At 45.5% G+C, this 25,030-nt stretch overlaps 1 protein-coding gene across 4 annotated transcripts in view; it reads right to left on the reverse strand.

Annotated features, from left to right (window-relative positions):
* Nucleotides 1-25,030, reverse strand: part of LOC111267451 (uncharacterized) — a 140,547-nt gene that overhangs the window by 63,698 nt on the left and 51,819 nt on the right. The window contains exon 1 of one of the 4 annotated variants that reach the window (XM_086971332.1): nt 14,022-16,238. The exons of the other annotated variants lie outside the window; for them this stretch is intronic. The gene's annotated coding sequence lies outside the window, so the exon portion shown is untranslated. Of the gene's footprint in view, nt 1-14,021; nt 16,239-25,030 lie in introns of those variants that run through there. 4 annotated transcript variants of the gene reach the window in all.

The raw sequence follows: 25,030 nt of genomic DNA on the forward strand, positions 1-25,030 counted from the left end.
ACCGCTGCTAGTGATGTCGGTTCTAACAAGAAGGCAACAAGTGTACCATGCCACAATCCAACAGCAGGACAACGCTGGCTTGGCGTATGCCAGTAACAAAAAAAAGAGTCCGCCAATAAAAGACAAGGCGGCTACTACATTACTGATACTTTTACTGGAAGCCTCTCTGCGTCTTATGATTTGCGACGCGATTTTCGCAGCTCACCAAACACGTCTTTTAGATTTACAAATATTTTTCTGCGTGCCACGGTGGGCTCACAGAGAAATTGTCTAAACTGGTTCAAACAGGAGGCAAATAGGCAAAAGGAGATTTATGGGTTTAGGGAAATGGCTTGCCACTCGTTGCTAAGCTTTGTAACGATGCTGGACAGATATTTTGAATCGCTGGCCAGTACTTTAGGCGTGTGCCTAACATATATCTATGGATGTTGCGGGAGATCCAGCGGCGTTCGCTGGAGTGTTCGACTCGTCGCTTTGCCAATCGATAGACGTGATCATAAATGTGGTATCTGCCAACTTAACGATCTTTAGTTGATATACGTAGAATACAACGCTAGGATGAGTTGCTATAACCTGATTAGCTATTGGGACACTTGTTGATGCGCGAGCGTTGCTTGCATAGTCGTTTCGATGCGTCCATCCCCTGAAGCGAAAGACTTCACGATGGTCACACAATCAATCTTAGGCGAAATCGGATGGGAGGACCGATGCGTGTTTACTTTGCCGAGTGTTAGCAGGTGAGCAAGAGCGATGCGCTTCATGGGGACGATAGCGTATGAAAAAGTTAAAAGAAAAATCAATGTTTTACTGTTTCGCATGAGGCAGTAGGGCGGCGTTAAAAAATCGCGCGTCAAACATCGCCACTATCGTTAGAATAGACACGACCACAGGAGCATCGATCGTCAGCAGTTCCGTTAGTCTATTGGTACTCGTAACGTTGAGTCGTAATTTCTTCATTGGTTTCCGTTTCTCATCTCGTCGCCATTATAACGAATGGCGGTGATGATGGTTTCTATGCAGATTGACACTGCTCCGTCGTTGAAAAGCATAGCTACGACAACGGCCAGTTCTGCTGCCGCTACGAACACGTCGCTGACGCCATTTAAGGAGTAACTGCGTTGCTCACGCGCGTTTCGGCGAGACGGCGACAAATCCTGCCTCCAGTTAAGAATCGTCATAGAAGTTAATATTCCGTCGTATCATGACAGCGATTGAAAATACTCCAGCGGATATCGATGGTCACTCGTACCGCGACCAGTACAATGATAGCTGAAGTCGAATTTGTTGTCGCATGAACGCGCTTACGGCTTGCGGGTGATTCATGCAGCGGCTATGGAATGGCAGCAGTCACGCTGCGACCGTACACGAGCACCCCCTGGGCCACTAAAACTAATCAATACCTAGAAGCTCGCGGAAGAGGCATGGTCGATCATCGCGTTGATTTGCGATCACCAAGTAGCGAGCAGAATCAATCGAGAATACTTGTGGATAACGAACATGGCCAGCTACCAATAATCGGACGTTCTGTCTTAAACTGTTGTGCGCCGCTTGCGATGTTTTTACTGGAGATGGTAAACTTTCTAAGATTTTATCATTTGGGAGAAGATACTTCGTTTGATTCGGCAAGCATCTCGACTCGTCACAACCTGCTGGGCATCGTAACAGCTTGCTGATTTACTAGTTTAACACCGTCGGAGAGATATGTTTTTGGGCACTTTCTGCATATGCCAATCTTTAACAAGGACACAAACGAGAAACCTACGCTAGACTTTTATTTTATCTATCTTATCACTACGAAAGATATAATCTGTATCAACATTATGAATAATACTGAAAACTATCACTATTGTTAGTATTCTAACTAACTAACTATATTTTATTTTACGCAGTCATAAGAAAAAAAAAGATTTACTATAACATATTCATTACAACGATGCTCCCATCTCGATGACGATAGGTGCTTACAGAAGTAAAGGTACGTAAGCTATCGGAGCTGGCGGACGCTCAGTATCAAGGAGATAGGCCGTGTGTGGCGTAGTTGTGGTGTAGTCGCCCCTAAGCAAAATAAATTACCTAATATCCGAATAAATCGTCGAAAGTGCCTTAGGCTCCTTTTCAGACGTCGTTATTACTGTGTACTGCATTGTCTGCTGTAGTGTGAAGACCCTACATGTGCAGTGGCTCGTATCTTAAAGTTCCGACTCTTGAGAAGCCAGTGGCCAGCGAAGTGCGGCGTCAAGTTTTCGTCGGCTTCTCGTACCCTTCGTTTTGATCGAAGCGAATCTTGGCGCGAATCGCCCGCGATGAAACGTTCTTCCTTACACAAAAAAATCTGATCGCAGGCATGCTTCGAATGTGGCTGTTGTTTATAGTCGTTGTCTATTGATCCACTTATGGGTTTAGAAGGGGGTTAAACAACAACAACTGGCAAAGAATGAGGGGTTCCCCCAACATAGACGAAATCAGCGTTCGCTTAGAAGAAACCGAATCGCTATCTCCATGAGTCGCACGAGTCATGACCAGTGCGTCTAATGTGGAAACTTTTCGTGTTTTTTTTCGGTTGACAGCCAGCTAGTTTCTGTCTCCTCAACACCCTAGGGGAAACAGAACGAAAGTTAGGACTTTTCTGAACGGAATACATGAGCTTATATACTTTAGTCAGCACCAACCAACATATCTGGTAGATAACGATTTTTCTATGAGCTCAGTCAATGGCACTTGAATTCACTGGTGAGTACCTTAATTGTCAGTAATCTTACTCACTAAGGGTCGATTAGTACTTTATTCGCGAACGCTGATAAGAAATTACGCTAAAAATAAAATTTCTCGTCGCATCAAGCATATAGCAGATTAATGCAAAGGCTCTCGAAATTTTTCATACAATCAGAATGTACATTGAAGACCTGAATAGTAGCTCGAAAACTGATCCTGTTCAGTAAGCGTTTATTGGCCCAATGTCTATAGAAAGCCCCGATATGCCAAAAAGAAGATTTAGTTTTTATTTATTTATGCGATCTTCCCGAGTCCCGCTTACTAACTCTTGAAAAAGAGGAGTCTATGTAACGTTAGTTCCCGGTCTGATTGGATTCCGTAGAATGGATGATTCTTGATAAATGCCATTTTGTAGGGTTGCCGTGCGACTCGTTCACAAGTGTACAGCATTGACCTAAACCTAGTTTTGCCACATTCAACTGCTGCTGTGATGGCTTCTTCACTTCCCCTCGTTTATTTTGTAACTCCCCTGGGGGACCTGCTGCCAGGACTACTCGGTTCGAAAAAAGATTCCGCCGATCTTCGTAACGTTACTGAAGTCGCCGTTGTCATTAATAGTGTTAGCCGTACGATAGAGTTTCGATCTTCCGTGCTCTTTCCCGCGGCAAAACGGCCTACCGACATAAAATTTATTATCAATATAGTCACCTGCCATTGCTATGTTTCTGCTAGAGTTGGTTTGCCTAGTTTATATCTTTGACTTCGTGCCTATCTAGATCTGTGTGTTTGTATAGACCACGCCATGTCACACATTCGTACGCCGCTGAAACTAGAGTGCATATTAAATAATGGCTCGGTAGCCACGACGGTCCGCTATCAGATTCAACTTAGCGTCAGGAGTGACAGCGGCAACATCAATAACAAAATCGTGAATTCCTAATTAAAATGAAAGGACTCGTAATCGTCAAGACTGCTACTATCATTCTACGAAACTTTGCTTGGGTAGCTAGGAAAAGAGAGGCAAATCGAAAGTCAATCAAAACCGCCTCAAAAAAAAGGCCACCTCACGTACTGAGCATGACGAAGCCGTGGTTGTACTTCAACCGTAAGGTCTAACGCTTTTTTGTCACTTAAGCGGTAGTATTAGGGTACCGAATAATGGGGCGTGATACAATCGCTTTTTTAGTGTTCACAGGCGTCAATTGTAAAGCGTGCTATCGCTACAATTTTATGATTACTCGAGTACTGAAAAGGGATATAAAGGACACTGTTTACGTAAGCACAATTAGCTGCCAATATCTGGCCCACAGATGATTGTCTCGGCCTAACATGAAACGGTGCAAGCAGAACGATTAGCTCGTGTCACTTGTCCAAAATCTGTAGTCCAGCAGATCGGATACGCAGCATAATCTTAAGCCTACCAAGCTGAGCATCCGTTACCTCGTTCTGCCACTACTTATCATACAGTAAGACAACTTCGATTGTCAGAGTGACACACACGCGGAGAAACTTAATTAAAGGGCCTCGGTCAAAAGTCAACACTTGGATATGACGTAGGCTGTGCTCTTCAAGTCGATATCCGATCTGAAATTCCCAATTCCTGTATTACAGTAAGCCAGATCTCCTAATAGCTTTACGGAGAACGAAGCCGCACCCCTGCTAGAATCTGTTTCTGCCCAGATCAACTTTGGGGTAAACATGCATAAGACTACCCCACCGGGTCACATTCCTATACTCAATAACAATCAATGTAGTGTCTCTATGAGGTTTGCCGTATAGCAACGCTTACATGCATACATATGCACAGGCTATGTTGCGATTTTTGAGATCCCCTTGCATAACTGCTTTCATCTCGTTTTTGTCGTACCTTTTAAGCTGGCCTGAATGAGTGACCCGTCGTCCACCGGCCAATTGATCGACAGCAAACAACCTTTTCACAATGTCCGAAAGCAGTAAACATATAGTATCTTCGAAAAGAGCATTGCTGGTTTCCAAGCTCACTATTCCCTGACCACAGTCTGTCGTGGCTTATCAATGCTTGGTCCTTCTCTTAACATTCATGACTATCCACTCGTGTGACCTTACCTACTGCGACAGCCATTAGGTTCTACTCCTAAAACTTCTTGTAACGGTGTAGTCTATTTTGAAGGAGCTGCAGGCGGAAATGTTCCATGAGCTGCTATTCGCCCGCGTTATTATCACCATCAAAACGCATAACCAAAGCATCGTTGACTGCTTCTTCGGTCATCCATCCGTACATGTGACCACTGAGTCAATCCAGTTACGCATGTCCTTCACATCGACGATGCAACCCAACCCGCCGGCGCACGATAGCTGGCTGACAACAGTATTCTTATCTATAATTGTCTATATCAGGGGTACTACCTATGAGGCGGAGGATCTGATGGTCATCCTGGCTTAACAAGCAGGTCGCGCAGCGTCGTCCAGAGTTACAACCCCATCTCATTGGATGTTCACTAGTGTTTTCTGTGGGGGTGGCGGATTGCAGGCTCTCACTCGATCGATGCGTGGTGCTCGGGAGCTCTGGCGAGACCAAATCGCTCATTTCTGCCTCGGATATATTGGTACTCTTTTTTTTTCCAGCCATGACATTGCATATACAACTAACCGACTGGAGAGGAGCTAAGACAGAAGCGCTGGCTATGACCGTGTTTAATAATACAATGCTCAGTGAAGTGAGAGATGCGGGTTAGGTGTGGCGACTAACGGGGGTGCGGACATTGTCTCTGGTCGCCGGTCGTTTAGCCGGACCCCTCGGTTTAGAATTTGGGGTCACCGGATGTTCTACACTGACCGGAAGCACTAGATTGGGTTTGTCAGCGGAGTTTGGGCGGCCGAATGAAGTTCACCAATCCAGCCTTTGCTAGGCAACTCTTGTTCCTTTTTTCTTGTCGGATTGGGTAGGACATCCAGTAGAGGTTCTCGGTAGTGGCAGTGCATCGCTATGAGATTGAATCAGCTTTTTCTTCAGGACTTAGGCACACAACACAATGCGGTTGATGCGTAGTAAAGATGAGAACAAAAGGAAAAACACGCGTGAAGTGGGAGCCCTAGCGACAGCCTCTGTTCCATTTTTAGTAGTGGCTGTACCCGTGATAGAACTGGTACCTTGAGAAGGTAGAGGAAGCAGAAATACGTATCGAAATATACAATTAATACTTTTATGAAATGGCCAAACAAAAAAGTCTTTCATGGGGATTTTACTAGAGTTACGCTGCAAGATGGGATTGACAGGTGCATTTGATTTGTCATTTTAATTTGTGCCTATTTGTCAAGCACACTTTGACATAATTAAACTAGTATTTTTTCTCTATAAATGAGTAATGAATCGTTCAAAAGTATTGGAGCCTCGTGTAACTGAGGTCACATAACACCTAATTCTTGATATAATGTTACGGCTTAATATACAATAGTAATAGCCTGGAAGTAATGAAATTCAGCTTTATTTTTGGCATCAAATATGCCCCACAGCCTAGCATACTCATCAAGACCGGCACGTTGTTGACGGCTCCGGTGATTAATATACTCATGACTTTTTCAAGGTTATTATAGATAGTTTGAGAAAAGTGACATTGAAGTCCACTTGAAACCTTGTTAACACCGCTTCGAAGTGGGACGTTGACGCACGGAGCAAACGACAAATGTCGCCTCTATACGAGCAGACAAAGGGGTACACCATGGAAGAAAAGGCCAACTAATTAATGAAACAAGTCAAAAAAAATTTGCACACAGATATTCGAGGCAAGGGGGTCTATGGCAGTTTTTCCGGCCTATGCTACCTTAGCTGCTGCTATGCCCTTTTTGGCGGTATGATTATCGCAATTTTTGCCTCGCTTTACGCAACCCGACAATCTATTCCTTGCCATGTCTTCCCAAAGACTGCCCTATTATCACCATTTAACCCGAGCACCACTCAGCGCCTCCACTTCAACAAAAGCTGATGAACAAACGCACGACAAGAAAAAAAAAAAAAGGTGAACAGAGATAGCCACGTCCATAACATTGGTCAACTGACGTAGACGCGACGATAACACAATACATCGTTGGCCTGTTGACACTGGCCGCTGTTGTGGGCGAAATACCGCTGTTCATAAACCGGTGGGTACATGTCACGCAAATAACGAGATAAAAGAACGAATCCGGTATTAGAAGCCGGGATGCAGGATCAAGTGGAGGTTAGGTAACGTACGCTCGATGATGAAAGCAATAAGCCAGACACGTGAGTTCTTAGACCAAAGCCAGTAGAGGATATCATTGGTTATGGATATACAATGTCCTATGGCATACATTTTTGCCGGTATAACACCTGTGTGCCCGTTTATATAGCGCACATTTGAAGAATGATGATGAAATTAGCACGCTCATATGATCAATGCACGCGTCGTTCCTGTGCACGTATGACTAAGTCTGATTCTGCGAAACTACTGTGATTATATCTTCTACAATGGTGTCTTCATCGATAACGTCGATAACAATACAGTAACGGCATCGGTGCCGCACAGACTTCAATGCACTGCTATTGTCCATCATCGTTGTCGACGATGCTAATCTCTCTCCACTAGGCGAAGTTCGTTGTTAGTGTCCTGTTCATATTGGGCTATATGCTGAAACCTTTTGTAAATTTCAGATGTTTTTTCGACGCCAGAAAAAACCTTGGTCAGTACCTATGGCACATTTAGATCTGACCCCGCCGCACTTGCGGTTCCGCCGCTGATTAACAAGCGGTTCTTCAGACGCGCGCGAGCGTCGCAAGCGATGTCACCGTATATGCACAGTGACGATTCATAATCATAACAGCAAAGACAACAATAATCGAAGGGAATCTCTAAATCTGACAAGAAACTGAGGTTCGGTGCATTAGCAAAAAAACGGGAATATCACGTTGTACGCCAGCTGTAACCCAATAGCGTAACTTCGATTTGGCCGCCGGCAACTTCTTATCTTTCCTATAGCACAGCCGGGTCGATCGATGCAGACATAGTGTACTGTGGAACCGAGCTAAAGGACAATATCTCAGTGCTAATTAGTAAAGATGACTGATTTTGTGTTGGGCCTCGGATGGGTTGACCCGTACAGGAAACACACAACAATATTGGTTTAATGAAAGAGGTTTCTCTTTTGTCCTTTCAACGCAGTATCGATACGATGACTCGATGGCGAAGCGATAGAAGCAAGACCAGCTGAAGACATTTATCCGGATTAAGAGAGAATTAATTTGTGTTCACGTATTTTTAGCGTCCTTTTTAAATTATCTATAAAAATCGTTTTTTCTCTCCCGGACCTTCTTCGTCGTTCTTTCAGCTGTTCATGTCATAGTATGTTTTCATATGTTTTATTTTTTTCTTAAAAAAAAAAATTCGTTGAATTTTATTTGGGCTAAACATGTTCGCTATTCGAGTTTTCGGTTCTGTGCTATTTTAATTAGGATGAGTCACAGCTCTCCAGTGAACATTTGGCTTGTCTTAGCCTACTTGTCTATCGTCAGCTAAATAACATTGGACACAAGGTACCACTTACTACGTTAAGGACCGACTTTTAATGATTGCTAATCCCTTTACAGACACTGACAGACACTCAGCAGGTCCTATCGTCCTGAAAAGAGGATGCGGCTGCAGGTTGAGTGGTCTTACCGATATTCTACGAACTTGAATACACAATTGTATAGGGGAGCCGGAGGGCTCAATATGGAACCAACAAAGCTTTTAGAATGGGGTTTAATATACTTGTGATGAACGCAGCCATTGTTTCTTTTAGTATTCGAAAATAGATTAAGTATTTTTACTGTAATTGTTATCTATGTCGACATGGCCTTTGAATTCAGCGGCTCTCGTATGCGCCTGGCGAAACAGGCTTGACGGATTAAACCCGGGATAATCATCCCCGCCTGGGTTTGTAATGCTCATTATAGTATCGTCTTTTAATCGCAAGCAGATGAACAGTTAGTTTACCAAACTGAATAACGGGGTCCAGTAGATTTTATTAACTATATAGAAAAAATATCGAATTTAGTTAATGGTTAAACAATTTTTGTCAATTATCTGTTTTGCGAAATTGTTTTATCTAGGCAAATGAAAGACTCGTCTTTATCTAGGAATAGGTTCTTTTGCCTATTTAGTATTTTTTAAAACCTGCAATCAGCCTGGATCCATTACGCATCTATCTACCATTTAACTCGTTCTCCGCTTCTCTCAGTTTAACAATTTCCAAACATTGTTCCCAAAGTGAATTCGTTCAAATAACAACTACTCGAACAAATAATATTGAAAAATTTCACTTTTAAAACGCTATTTTTTGGTTACGTTTCAGGCCGTTGTATGGCCGCTGCGGGTGAGAAATGCCGTGGTCGAATGGTCACCCCGTCATAACATTTGTACTTACGTCTTGGCCATTCTCGGTTGTGTCCTGTTAGAGCATTACTTGAAGTGGTCCAGTAGCCCCGTACAGGTTAACAATTAGGGTGTGGTGGAACTCGTTCGGACTCGACATTTATTGGGGTACCCTAAACTGATCCTTAAAACTGGAAGGATCGTCCCTTGCAAATGGTACTTCTGTCCTTAAGATGCAATTCTTTTGTCAACCTAAACCGTAAGAGTTAGAGAAATATTAGCAGGCCAGGATATTATAGAATGGCTTTGAACATTCGTTTTATGTGCTGCGCGCACACAAATTACAATGAATAGACCATAAAGCAACAGCCTATTATTAGTAGCTACCATTATCTTGCATTACTTTTCAAAAAGCAAAAGAAAAACGCGTTAAAAAACAGAAATTAATCAATCCTTAACCAGAAGCTAACGGAGGAGAATTAAATCGATTTCAAAAGCAGCGAAAACACTTTACTATGGATAGAATTGAGGGAGTTACCTTCTCGAAATACCGTCTACGTTCAAAAGAAGCTCCATATAATCTCGTCACTAAGTCGTCCTGCACGAACACTTCCATGAGCTATCAATCAATACATATTGAATCGAAAGCGGATTGCGAGTAAAGTTATGACAAATAGCTGGAATTACTCCAGATCGTTTTCTTCCACTGCCGAATGGCCTGACTTGCTTTGAGGCTCCTCGATCGCTTTCAGTATCTTAAATTCCCACTTACTTTTTCCTGTTTTCTGCTTTTTTAACGAGTCCAAATACAGCGTTCCAACAAAGTAACTAACGACCCTTATCAGTCGATGGCAATTAACAATGTCCAGTTACGTTGTTTCTAACGTGTTGGCTTCTTTCATGCGTTTGCGGCTGCCTGGCGTTCTACGAGAACTCCAGCTTATGTATATATTGAAAAAAGGTATAGATGTTTTCAACGTCAGTCGCATCCATAATAGAGCTGGCTATCTAGATAACTACTCTGGTGGTGCTACCTTGGAAAACGACCCACCGGGGACGGCATGGGCAGGCATCACCAGTGGTCACCCCAAACGATCTGGCACGCTAATACTTCTAGATAGCGCAGTTGTAACAGCGGTGGTAACAGAGTGGCAGACAGCGAGATCGATACCAGAGAGGATGATGATGCGATCGATGTTGTTAACGGCTCTATCGGCAAATGCATTCCGTCTCGTTGCAGCTTCTATCTGCGCCGTCTTCTTTCGACAACGCAAGACAAAACGCATTGCGATTATAGAGCCTGCGTGGCCTTGTGTCACGCTGGCTGAAACGGCCTGATGAAGAGCGATGGGACGCTGTTCTGCGATGAAAGTAAATTGGTTTACAAAAGCTGGAATCGATTTCAAGAGGGTTCATTCACGTTTCGTTCATTTTTCTCATGTTTCGTCTTTTACTGAAGGATATGAATCTAGTCGATTTTTTTTTGTTAAAAAGTGCCGTCCTATTGTCTAGGCTACTAGCTTTCTGCGCGATCACACACGAATACAAGAACGTCTTTTGCTTCTAGACAATAATCAACAGTAACTGTGGCTCGGATTTACTGTGTATTCTGAACCGCTACTACTATCTCTACCTCTGTCTTTGGGACCGGTCAGAGAAAACTCATATTCCACCTTCTACCTAGAAAAACCAGCGACAAGCTTTCCTATTGACGCAAACGGCTGTACTCAGCTGCAGGCATCACGTACGCCTTACATCGCGGCCAGCATCGCACCTAACTGTCACTATATATGTCACTGATGTCGACGTTAAGAACCGACCCTTCCACGACGAGCGGTCCGCCAACGAGAAGCCCGTTTGCCGCTCCTACGTAAACATGAACCACTGCTTCGACAATGATGTGGAAGGAGAAAGTGAGATAGAACTAAGCCGTCAAACAAGAATGATAGCAGACGACGAAGCGCTAGGGATAACCAGGTATATTGGAAAGCTCTCTATTCTCTGACTTGTTGACTTCCGCCGGGGCTGTTATTGCCGTCGTTGGCAACGACGGCTGCCACGACGGCAAGCAGAGAGCACTAACGTAACGCTTAACGGTGTTCGTCGAATACGATTATCGCTACTATCACCGTCAACATCAATAGGATTCCTTTGCCTTAACCAGGCATTCTCGAAGGCGACGAATCGGACAGCCTGATGATGCATATGCTCATCTTGGAAGCCGCTCTTTCAGAACAAAAGCAAATAGAGTAGAAATGAAATTTTACACGGTGAGTTAGGATGTCGGCTCGTTTTTGAGCTAAATAAATCGTTGATACGGACAAGATGACAGTGATCATTTTCGGGTATTTGTAGTATTGAAATAATAGAAGTTAGTAGTAGCGCTAGCTGGACGCCTTGCGAGACTTTGTGAGCGGGCAGTATATGGGCTTGAAGCTATGTTGGGTCGATTTTTAGCTCCGTAGCATAGTACAAATGTTGCATGGGTATTTGCAAGTATTGCTATTGGCCATATTGTAGACAGCAAATATGAGTGGCGATAAATTTGACAGTTATTCCATATAATATGCACACTTTTATAAAAGAATACATAAACCCTAGCCTTTTCTCTGAGGGTAAATACAATGCAACAGAAGCTTAATTGCCTATCGAATATTATGCTTTAGAACACCGCTCGTAAAGGAAACAACATTAGTAGAATAATACTATTATTGATGTGTGGCAACAGATTGCCCCGATGTTGACGTCCTAGCCACTGAACGGCTTCAGATCCCATTCTCAGCACCGCTAGTACCATACAAATGGGACCACGTCACATATCGATAGTAAAGCCGCACACGCTGAACCTTCAACTGGGTCATCCGCCTCGACTCCAGCTAAAACCATTTGAGGGGTTCTTGGCCGGGAATGGAAGGAGCTTAAAACGGCACGTACCGGATCGTCAATAGCGGTGAATGCCTTTATGGAGATATCATGGAGATGGGAGCATAGTAGGCGGAAGGCAAAGCCGTGGGCTTCGATCAATCCCCAGTCGAAAACAGCAGCAGCGGCGGCGGCAGCCGCAACTTCAAATACCTTACTTCGAGGGGACTATACAAAGGAGGGGAAAAGGCCCGCTACCGATAACGCAGGGGCTTGTATAGCATGCTTTGCCTGGTCTCGCGCTATGTTTGCGCTCCGTCCGCCAGTATGGTTCTCCTAGCCAGGGCCAGTGACAACTATCTGTCTTCCTGTGCAGGACCCCAGAACTAGCTAAAGGGCCGCTTGAAGTTGATGAGCAGCCGAAAACGATGCCCTTTAGGCCCTGCCTAATAGAACTTCGCCCCAACAACATCGTAACATACACTGGCTAACCGATAACTGAAGTTGTTCGAGTTCTTCATATCCTGCTCACACTCATAACGCTCCAGAGAAACAGCACCTAATCGACAGCAGTTTGAAACGGTGATAGTCAGTAAAAATTACTAATAAAGCAAAACGATAGCCGAAAGCGAATTCGACAGAGCAACTTCATTCAATAGTGCCATCTTCCTTAATTGAATAACTTCGCTGCGGCCGGAACTTTACGCGCGATCCAGTCCTGTTCGAAACGGACATCGGCAACGACGAAATAAAGAGAAAGCGTAACACCTAATAACGTTACAAATGACGCATGGTTATGGTGTTGAAGTCTACCGACCAGGTGATTTGGCCTGATCATCTGACGGCACCTATCGGCAGTACGATTTAACGTCGACAGATTTAGTCATCATCGGATTATATTGGTCCGCTATGCTTTCGAATTGACGCTGTTCGAATCGTGGAAGGTAATCAGTACCAGCGTGATTCCGTTTCGGTCGTCTCGACGGAAAATCAGTCACAGCCACCACTACTATTACGATCAACGAGGAAGAAGCAGTTCCCGCCGGAACACTCCGATAGTAACAGCACAATCATCACGAGTACAGCATCCGTAGAACTTCATCTTTTTTTCTGCTATTGCTTTTGTCACTTCTCATCTGTTTCTTTGCCCCTTGCACAACGACGATGACGACGGCGATGGCAAGGTCTATAGAAGCCATTTGCAGTAATAATCCTGTTGGCAATCTCGTTGGATGACAAACCTGACGATTTCACGAGAGCCGCTAACAACACCAAAAGCGAATCGATTTGCCTTCAGTTGAACATAAACAGCGAACAAATGATTTGATAATGATGAAATAATAAAGCAGCAACAGCAGCGGCGACAAACGAAGCGACTTCAAAGGTTTGAGTTATCATCGCGTCCTCTCGCGGCCGATTATAGTATTCGCAAACGTTCTTTGGGTATAGAATGTCTATATTTTTTTCTGTACAAATCCTTTTCTTTTTCTCTGACTGTTGCTGCGTGCAGGGTACGGTTTCTGCAACGCCGCCGTCTGGAAGAGGGAGTTTCAAGGGTGAAATCCTTTCTGTTCGACTTAGTTCTAAGTTCAACCGCCGAACGACAAATCCAACAACCCGTAATATTATGGGGTGGTAGCACTTAAATGGCACGAGTATGCGTAGTACAGGGGCACTCGAACTTCGAGGCAACATATTGAAAAAAAACTAAGAGCGCTTCTCAAGCGTCAGTTAAATATACGCTATGCGATAGATGCTTGATACTTGTTATGAAGGTATAACTAAGCTATGTATCATACGCTGCGCATTATATATCCACGCAATGTCAGTGATGACAAATTACCATACACTGACGGAACCACCTTCTGTTATTGTATGTTTCGAGTTCTACGTGCCATGTTTAGGCTTGTCATTAGACGTTGCGTCAGACGGCTGGCGGCCCTTCCGGCGCCGTGTGTGAACCGTGTGTCCACGTTAGGTTTCGAACCCAGGCCAGCTTACTTTAGGTGGCCCTAAGCTTAGTAGGCAAACACGGTACCACTGAATTATCACACGGACTGATACTAGGATATGACCCGCTTCTACATAATTGACACGTACCTGAGTCTCGGGGGGTCTTGGAGCGACCCGGTGAGCATCCGCCGAGCGTTTCCACCGGCACAACACACAACTCGCCCACCTCAATCCTGGCGATTGATCAGTACACTCCTCCACAGTTCACAGTTTTCAAAGGGTGGAGAAACCGGGATCCGTTTTCGCGGCAGGAAATGCGTTGCTGGGAGCGAATAGCGCTACCCGATTTTATTTTAGGCTTTGTTTAGTGCGGAGTAGGCGATGAGGAAGAACTTCGAAAATCATCCGAAATCGCTATGTGTTTTTTCTCCAGTACTGCGTGCGTAATCAAGCAGGGTACGGCAATGCAGCCTTTCACGTATCACACGTGTAAGCACTTTGGATGAACGAAGTCAATCCGAAATGCAATGAGCCGTTAGAGTAGAATCCACTAGCACTATCAGTTGGCTTCAATGAATCCGACGTCAGCACGGATCGCAGACTGCGCAGGGTAAACCGCACGCGGTCGTGGCAGGAACGTCAGCACACTTTTCACCGTTGTGGTCGTCTGCGAAATTTCTTTTTATTTGTGTTTGTCCTCCCTATTTTCTCTCGTTAAGTCGTCCAGCCAATGAAGACTACCCACAGCATATTGTAGTTTGAAGAAATTGTAATTTCTTTGATTATTCGTAAACTTCGAATCCAAGCGAGACACTTCTCACACGAAATTCTTTGCTTCTTTTCATAACTACCACCAGCACATCTACGATATCACAACTTCAGGACACCACACTTTTGGATTACTTCACCACCGAAAATGAAGCACACGAGCGGACAGTGTCGCCAAAATTTACACAGACGATCTAGACGCGCGGGTAACTTTACTCCGCGCAAGCGTTAATCGTATTCCTCGCTGGGCGTTCGATACTGTTGCTACTATAACTGCTATTTACTCCGGTCGAAGACCGCCGATTGTTGATGGCGATGCGTTATTCTTTATTGACCGGCAGTAAACACGTCTCACACGGGTGTACGGAGGAGACAGGCCAGGAGATCGATGTCCACGATACGCAACACAACCGAATAGGCGCCGGCTAACCGTCTGGGGGGCTCACAGCGACTCTGTGAAAAGCGAGGACTCGCTGAGGCCGCCGTACCAGCGGAAGGCAATAGGTTTCATTGTTTGCCTGTGCCCCTTCGAGAAGTCGTCGGGCGAGCGGTTACGTCGCCGACCGACTGCTGACGCTATCCTTGTTGTTACCTTAGTTGGACCAAAAAAAAATAGACGAATATCAAGTGAAGCGACCACCTGATCTTCGCGCAGGACGTATGGCGTGCGGTCGAGTATAGTGTACGGGCTCATAGAAGTGCTCCTCACTGCTGCAGAAGTGTCTGAAATTGATGATCGCTGACTTTTCTATCGCGGTTCGTCGATGGTTACAACAGAACAAAAACAACCCCGTCGGACCCTACGACTCCTGTATTACTACTCCAAAACGACGTTGCTCATTCTTTCTTTCAAGTGTGATCTTTAACGACAAGATCTTCGAACCGATCGCTAGCTGATTAAGTCAGATGGTATTAGAACTTCGTTTCATTCACGGTTCTTAAGCGCGTTCTGTTAGCAGCTCGATAAAGCCACTACAGCACGAGGTACATCGAAAGCTAGTGAATTCAGCACTTTGCTTACATGGTGCAAGCCTTCGCGATAAGGGTTTGTCACGTTCCTCTAAAGCCAGTTTGTTCCTTTAAGGTGATGGACAGGTTCCAGGTAGCAAAAAGGTTAACTTGATGACACAGATCACATAAAGGAACTTCACATTACTGATGGGGCAATTCTTCAATAGTGCATTTGAATGGCTGATGCTTTCTCTACGAACGAATATTTAGTTAAACCTGTTGATTTTTCGAACAGAACGCTTTACTCTCGCCAGATATCTACTGCTGACGGCTCTTGATCGTGTTAACCTGACAAACGTATCGTATTCCTGAGAAATTTCCACCATTTGTTGGATCGTTGAGCTGAACGAAAGACCAACAATTAAACAAGTACACGCGCGAATCGTCGTGTCGTAGCGCGTATCACATCACCGTCTCCTTCACCATAGTCAGCAACGACAGCGCTAAGAGAACCAAACTGCCAGCAGCAATTCGTCGTCGTTGTCGCGAGCGTCGTCGTCAGCAAGATGCTTCAGAAGCAAAGCTGCCTCAGTCTAACCGATGCGATGGGGCTACCCGACGGTGGTGCAGCGATCCTGGCCGGCGTGCCTGCCGCGCTAAGCGGCGAGGGTCGGTGGAGAGGGAGTTGAGCGCCGCCAACGCCTCGCGTTCATCGGCGGCGCTCGCAGGCAATCGTCAGTAGCATAGAAACACAACGCGATCAGCGATCGGTCTACGGCAACCGCGGCAGCCATCGCCGCCGACGCTGGTTCAAGCGCTCGGTTTGTGACGCTCGTTCGATGACGATGCCATCGGTGGTCACGAAGAGGCCACGCCTTCGCTGTGAAGTAGCTGCTGCTGCTGCTGCTGCTGTTGTTGACAGTGCTATGGTGTAATAGTCGTAATGGTTATATGGCCGTATGAGTTTGTAGGTGAAGCTGTGTCTATGGGAACATGTACGGCATTGACCACAGGCCACAACAGGTTGAACAGAACGCAGCAACGGCCGGAAGAGTGGAAGCGGCCGCGGGAAAAGCGGGAGGGAAGAGTAATGCTATAGTACTACGATGCTACAATGTATACTTTGATGATGTACGCTACGTGTGCGCTAGCGTAAACAGAAGTTCTGCGTTATTGGCCATTGGTTGGAAATGAAGCGGTGACTGTATGTAGTGAACAGGCAGCGATATTAATGGCTAAAACGAGGTCTGCAAGATTTGTTAAGAGCTTTCGTTGTCATGATAACGGCGTGAAAGCGGACTTTATTGGATCATGCTATCGCAAAGAGCCGGCTCACTCACTTCTTTTGGAGCTTCCGAATCGCGAAGTCACTGATGAGCGAGCCACTCTCCAAGTGGCAGCGGCAGGAACAGTCGTCAACAGCGCTGCTGCCGATGGAGCTTCAGATTGCCAGCCGTGGGGTAGGGCTCAGACCCGGGCCAGAAGGCGGAGCCCCAGAGCTGGGTGGGGTCGTAAAGCTGCCACAGATCCGGAGCACTAGCGGTGACTGCGGTTAGATTGGCTGTGCCAGTGAATACGACGCAGCAGCGAGCGCTGTTAGCTATGAGTGTCGCCGCTGAAGTGTGATGGGCTGGAAAACACTATACTAAATACAAACAAGATGATAATAGCGACAAGAACAAGCGTTAACGCAGTAGCACATAATCATGAATTAGGACTGTATATTTGGATGTATAAAAGAGGTCCTTTGGAGTTGTTGTTGTTAGCTGCCAGTCTTCATCCAACAGCCCAATCTTCTACAATGCATAAAAGCATGTTGATTAAATAAGCGTCTTCCAAACGATTTTCGGCTGAATACGTACTAAGGTGCAATAGGAAAGTACATATGTATAGTGACTGTTTCAGCATCGATCCAACTAACTGAACTAGACGCGGTTTCTATTTTTAAATAGAAATGCTGAATTATGTCGGACATGGTTACGATGGGCTTAATGTGAAGCTTACGGTTTCGGCTTACGGGAGGATTAGTTGGAACTTTTGACATTCTAGCAGGGATTAGCCCGTTAATTTGGCAGCAAACATACCTCTAAAAAATACCCCATGCCCACAGCTATTAGTTGTTTGGCAAACGGAACCCGTAGACTTTAACTTTGTGGCTTCGTCCTAGATTAGGCCTGTCCTAAACAAGAAAACTATTTGTCTATTTCTAACCTACTAAATGCAAACGTGTTACACCAACGTATTGCTAAACAGGTTCAACATGAAAAATCTGAAATATTGTCATCAATTTTGGTAGCTTCGACACCATGGACGGCTGCAGCAGCAACAGAAACGGCACAATTTCATAAAGTCAATTTGTACCAATTTGCGATTCGATCACCGTTTAGATAATGAACCTTCGTAGCGTATTAGCGTACGGGTAACCACCTACCATAGATCGAAGCGCGGGTCAGCTTAGGGTAATTATGATCACTCTAGTGATTACTAGTGAAGCTCGCCTAGAATACGTCTTGAGGCCCAACAGAGTACACTCGATACCTCATTGTCAAATTGGCGCTTCCCTTCAGAAGTTGGTAGGTGTTTTGTTGCAGTTGTATGTTAAAGCCGTCGGAGCCGTTACAGGTACCCTAAATAGATTTGCGCACCTCAAGGAAGCTGTTTCTGACAGCACAAGCAACTCCATTGAGGTCTGTAGCCATTTGGTGAAGGAGTGGGCTCCTGTGTAGAGTCGTTCTCTGTCGGCGGTCTATTTGCTGCCATATTCATTATCCACTCCCGTTTCAATCCTATCCGAGGTATCAGACACGCCGTAATGGACAAAGTCACTGCCTTTCAAGGGATATTAATCTACGAAAGAACATTTGACTTTATTGACTGAAAACTAGGTACACTAGGTTGAGGGTCCATGAGCTGCTGCGGCTGTTCGATGAAGAGTACGATCTCCGCAATCGTTTGTCCGTTGGCCAAAAAAAAAAATCAAAACCCATCATATCACGCGACACTGACTGCTTGCTGTTAACAGAGACAGCACTGAAATATCAGTAGTTAATTATGTGACGCCAGAGAATTTAAAGCAATATTCGTATTTAAAGTCGTATTTTCATATTGTCCTGAGGTAATGGCCAGTCTAATCTACAGTAAACGTACGTCAAAAGCAGTCATTTTGTACGCAGAAATGCCACGCCATGCTTATTTCTACAATGGGTTGTGGCCCCAACATTGATACAGTGAGATGTACTGGTTTACTGCATACACATGCACTAGTAGAAAATATCATCGAATTAGGCGCCCAGAAATGGCCAGCATTCATCAGCGCAGGCACCCTCATGCAGCCGCTGCTGTTCAGTATTTTTGCTGAACAGTCAATTCCATCTGCGTACGTTTTAACGCGGTTAGGTGAAGCTCCGCTCTCGGTGGGGTCAAGGCCCACAGGGGCGGCGGCGGCGGCGGCCCGTGGCGCGATTAATGAAAGCAGAGACGATATTTAGAACCAGTTCAGCGTACGGAAAGTAGACGTTTGTTTATGTCGCTTCGGCATTGCCATAGTTACTGTGTTTATTGGCCATCACTAGAAGAACATTAAAATAACGAGTCTGTGAGGACGTCGCTCTCCGACGCCGAAACACTAAGGTGTGGTAGGCCAGCATGACTCTAACAACGTACAAGACGATTTGCTCAAGGGGGCTCATCGGCATTAGCAGCAGGATCAAAGGTAGTTGACGCTGTTTCGTATTTAGGATTGCAGGAGACCTTGGCTTATAAGAAAAACGAATGATGCTTAAGCATTCTAGAAGCAGTCGCAGCGATACATTACATCGTCGTGGGGGCATCTTGATCCAGGGAAATGAAATCCGAATAGTCAAGCGCTACTCAGATGGATAGCGCCATTGATCAGAGATGGACAAACAACCTGAAACAAGGTGAGACGCTGACACTCAGGCCGACTTACCGATAGGCAATAATGCACACACAACACAGGTATGCAGACGTATAATCATACAATACAATTGCTGTGAATCAGCAGGCTAATTCTCTCCTTCACTAAAGCCGTCTGTTCCGAAGTCGCACCGAATTAGTCAGTAGCGAAACGGTCGACCACAACAGATAACCAGTTGCGATAAAAAAATACTGTTCGTTGTCCTATTTTGGCGTCTCGCTTGACTCAAGGTCCAACACTTCACTAATAGTGCTACGGCGCTTCGTGTGACCCTCAATTGATTCCAATGACGTACAAATACGCTATTAAATTAAGACACCGGTGCTTCACGCATTGCTTTTTCGCGCTAGCCTTTGCTGGCCCAGGTTCTACCAATGACTTGTGATGTCGTCGCGTGAAGCTTACGTTTACGTCTTCTTTTGCCAGGTCTCGTTCCACCATTTGCACTGGTGAACTGGTTATCAGCTCGTCTGATGTTGTCCAGAACGAAGTTATGTTGTACCACGTGATGTAGCAAATAAGACTGACAAACGATGCGATTACACACCGGCGGCCGCGTAAGCTGCGCCAATGGTCTGCCATGTTTGCCAAATTCGCAGAAGAAAAGATTTGCACAATATCGACATTAGTTAGAACCGACGCTTCTCGATGGCAAGGCAGCGTGTGGTGATCTAAAGAGGACGTATATTTAAGTATGTGTGCGTGTGCGCGAGTGGGGGAGGGGGGCTTTACTGGGGTTTAAGGACGAATCAAGCTCTGCCTTAAAACGCCGTCTGTTCAGTGAATTGGATTTACTAAACACGCTTTTACCACACTGTAGTAAGCGGCTGAAATGTTCTGCTGATAATGAATTTGTAAGCATGGACAATTTGCTGGCGATGTATTTGTTTGGAAAGTTTCTGTTTTGACCCCGTCGACAGTTCATGTTCGAGATACCTCGAGCAGACGCCTTCCAGAGTCGATATCTGACTGTTTTTGTTACGATTGATCAACACTGTCATTGATTCGGATTCAGGGTTTGCATTACTAGTAGACTAGATCTGGAGCTGATCAGATATAGAAGGGACGAAAATGAACAGCTACTTAACTCAAAAAAACTGCAAAAAACCAGGTCCGCTTCGTTCTTTATTTTTTTTTTCTATGCCATCATCTGCTCATCAAGTAAGCTATTGCTGAACATTGCATTGAAGTGTTGAGTCGCCATTGAGCTTGTTGAAATAGCACTTCGACTGTTCGCTCAACTATTTTGATGTTTGCTTTTTGCTAATTTTAATGGCACTGATGGAAAGGACGATAAAACCTCCATGTTTTTCATTTTCAAAGTAAGAGAAACGTTGAAATTTAGCCTACATCGGGCCTTATGTAGCTATCCTTTACGCTTGACAAATATCTTTTATTGTGTGATGGTGAGAGACGGAACCACACCATGGAGCATCCGCAAAAGATGCTAAAAGTCATCTTGTTCCAGCTTTCTTATTGTCCATATGCGCCTTAGTGTATCAGTCTTATTATTATTATAGCTGGAGTTTCTGTGATCTCTCGCGTCGTCCCAACGTCGAAGACGTCATACTCGTTAACGTGTCTATGTGTTTTTTTTTTTGATGTCAACAATCGAAAATGGAGAACGGCCGCCCTGGTTAGAGGGTGTACAATAAATGCAATTATCATCATTAAATTCACTTTTTTCGCTCTTAGGCACGGGAGGCCGATGCCAGCAGCAAACACGGCTCGTACAAACAGGTTCGCTTTGCTTTTAAGACTCATACGACAGAAGACAAAACGCCGGCGATCGGTGTGTGAATGCTAGTAATAATAAACGCCGCTTGAGACGGAAATACTGGCGGGTGGGAGAAGAACAGGGTTAGATCCATTCTCCTTACGATACTGGTTCCATCCGGCGCGCTGCCGTTGTTGTTGTGGATGTCCATGATGATCCTTGATCGTCGTAAGTAAGTACGAGTCGCGTCCGAAAGCTATGGCTGGGTCGGTAACGGAAGCGCTGGGTGACGGCCATGTCGTGTTGCCTGGTCGTTGGACGTTAAAGCATCGGACGCTTTCAGGTACTTTGGAAAATTCGACTAGCTTTCCTTCAGTGTGTTTCCTTTAAAATCAATTGTTAACTTGTAGATCATTGGTGGATAGGTCCGTTGATCCCTGGACAATTCAGCTATCGTCGCACTGTCGTCGTCGAGGCTGGGTCGATCACACGTATTGGTGTTGTCAATGCTGACGCAACCGCTCCAGCGGGTGCAGCTGGCAACAGCAGCAGACGGCCGTAAACCAGCTGTAAGCACCAAAAAACGCATTGCAATCGCAGCAATAACACAGCCACACTGGTCGTATCATCAGCAGAAGTCTCGACATCATCTACGCACGGCATCGACAATGAATCTCATCATTTCATCCCACAGCATCGCCACAAAGCAAAGCAAACATCGACGATTGGAATTGACGCGGCGGACGCTACCGGTTGCCAATGGTCGGCATTACGACGGTGGCATATGAGGCAAGCTCAGCGCTGCTATTCCTCCATGAACGGAGCAAGATACCAAGCGACCCACAGTTCCTCATCGCTTCTTCGTTCGTACGTTGGGAAAGCGTTCTACCAACGACAACAACCGTCGGAGCGGTAGCGGCGAGCCACACCAGCTTCGAACCGGTGACTAGCCACCCCGATGAAGCGCACCGCTGAATCGCGTAGTCGCCAGCACGTCAGCATCCCCCGTTGGCATTCCCGCAACACCAGCGTCAACATCACAGGCAGCTTCGCGAGGCATCAGGCGGTGCCGAAGTTGCAGCGGCAGCGGTGGCGGCTATAGCGGCAATGAAGAGCACACCAAAGGCGAAGGGTCAGAGGTCGGCAGACGGCAGTGCTCACCGGCTTGGCTCCGCAGCAGCAATCGCCAGGGAACGCTGGTGCCGAGCGAAGTTCCTCGAGCCGAAGTAGTCGAAAACGCTGAAGACCAACAACAGCGCAGCGGCAGCGCTCGCTGCTGCTGCCGCCGCCGTCGTCGTCGTCGAAACCGAAGTAAGCGACTCCTCACGAAGCGCCGCGGGTTGAACTGAGCGACAGGGAGAAGCGCGCGACAGGGAAATAGATAGAGAGAGAGAAATAGATAGGGAGTGAGAGAGGAGGAGGAAAAAGGAGTGGTGACGAGTGAATGCGACAGAACAACACAGCAGAATACGATCGCCACCAACAAACACACGGTAGGGTTGCAGCCAATACCGGCTCAATGATGCCAACGCTGATGATGGCGATGATGATTATGCTTCGATGGCGCTTCAGAGCACGATTCTACTGATGATGACGGTGATCATGATGACGAGATGGCTTCCCGGGACTCAGCCGACTGCAGTGGTCGGTCGGATAGTGGCAAAGAACGAACCGCAGAAAAAACAGACAGAATGAGAAGAGATGCGCAGGCGATGGGAGAACGAGCGACGATCAACGCAAGATGGGCGCTGGACATCCCTGGATGTTAAAATTCGCCACATATCGAATCCCTGACCTGTGGCAGGGATGGCGGCGACTGGAGTGGCTGTAAAGTCGCCGTCAGTAATTCGCCCACAAATAGCACAGCGCACGATCAGCCTCAGGTAGCCTCCATCCATGTTAGCGAGGGATAGTCGAAGGCAACAGCAGTTCGGGTGACGATTCAGCCGACGCTGCAGTCAGTTAACTTTTTCTCACTCCCATAACAGATAGATCGAGTGGAGTTGAAGGCAAAAGTAGCGGTGGCGCGAGCGTCCGGCGCTAGCAGACCTTACTAGCCTCGTAACGTTGTTATCAGGCGGGCGTGAGGCAGCAACAATAGCAACGTAATAACAACAACAACGGCACAATGACGCCGAAACAGTAGGTTGAGGCGAAGGAGGAATCCACGACCGACCCTGCAAAGGAAAGACGTGTAGCACGAGGTCGATTGAGGGCTGTGGGAGAGAAAAGCTACTTAATAGTTAAGTGTCTTCTCTAGCTACAAGAATGCCAGCCACATGTTGGCTAGCAGGACGACTAACCCTTTTCATAAACACAGGCCCTGACTTGGTCTGCCTTTTCGTGTTAGGCTATGACGTGTGGTAAGCACACCTGCGCGTAGCGTCCAGGAGAAACGTCCTTGATTCGCCCATTGGGTTCGCTGTTACTTGTGCTATCTACTGTGCTTTTGCTGTTGTAGTTGTTGTTGTTACTGTTGTTGCTCGTTTTTGTTACTCTGCCTTTTGTGCTTGTAAGGCATGACTCCACAACAACTAAAATTGCTGTGGCAGTCGCTGAAACTCGGCAACCTAACCCCTATCGGCCGATCAGTTAGTCAATCGATGCCTTACAACCTTCATCCCGACTCGGAAGGACAACAGCCAATGCATAAATCCGCCTGCATCATCATCTAATGAAACGACCATTTCGGCTAATCGCAGTTGCCTAAAATATATACTTCAAAACCTCGCTGCTATGAAGCAGTGAATACCGCTCAACTTCATTGTCATTGGTTATTCCATATGTCTGCTACCAACTAGTTGCGCATCATTTGTCGGCAATGCTTGCTTCGCTGTTAAGTATTTTGCGCCACTTCAAGGCGCAAAGACTTCCTAGGACTAAAAAAATGATTATCCTTTGTGAGCTAGATGTAGATGACCCAATTGAAACAGTATCTTCAAATAGCTCAGAGATAATTTTCTGACTTTCTTAGTGATCAACTGACAAAAATCCAATTTTCGACATCTTGAACTATGCTATCCCTGATTTTTAAAAAATCCTACAATAAGTTACTGAACGCTTGCTTTTTTCGACGATCGAAATTTTTAACATGAAACGCTAACTCGTTTCCTGAGATTTGCACAATAGCCGTAACTTGAACCATTCAAGTTTAAGTAACTGTGGCATAATATGCCAAACATCTTTGAAGTAACTATGATACTAATGGAAGTGTAATGGTGTTCATCATTTCGAATAAGGGTAACAGCCAGTCGACCACAACGATAAATAGAAGACAATAACCGTGTGCTATGCTTATCTAGAGTAATCAACAATGGTAATTTGACGTTATCTTCGTACCTTACGAATGAAGATTCACAAAACGACCATTTTATTGTAAGGTTTACTCTGGAGGCGGGCGTCTCAGTTTCGGCGGGTCATGCACAGATCTTTCAGGGCGTTGCGATGCGAATAGGCTCGGCTTCAAATCTCAGCTTTGGCAAGAACAATTACCGCATTATTAATAATCAAATACTAAAGCAAAAATAAGGAATAATAATATATTATTATCACGTTTAGTAGCTGTTTACATGGTTGCCATGTCGTTTTACAAAGGGGAAATCCCAGGTAAGTTCAGTAACTTACTCATCTCGGGAGGAATTCGAATGAAACAAATAAGTCCTTGATAGGCTACCCAAAAACAAATGATTCCGACGACTTGTTCGAATAGGACAAATAACTAATATAGTTCACTAAATAGGAAAACGACTTGGTTTTACTTTAAGCAAATCATAGCGACTTTGC

This window comes from Varroa jacobsoni, unplaced genomic scaffold (assembly GCF_002532875.2).
Source record: "Varroa jacobsoni isolate VJ856 unplaced genomic scaffold, vjacob_1.0 scaffold_1191, whole genome shotgun sequence".
In the NCBI taxonomy this organism is placed as follows: domain Eukaryota; kingdom Metazoa; phylum Arthropoda; class Arachnida; order Mesostigmata; family Varroidae; genus Varroa; species Varroa jacobsoni.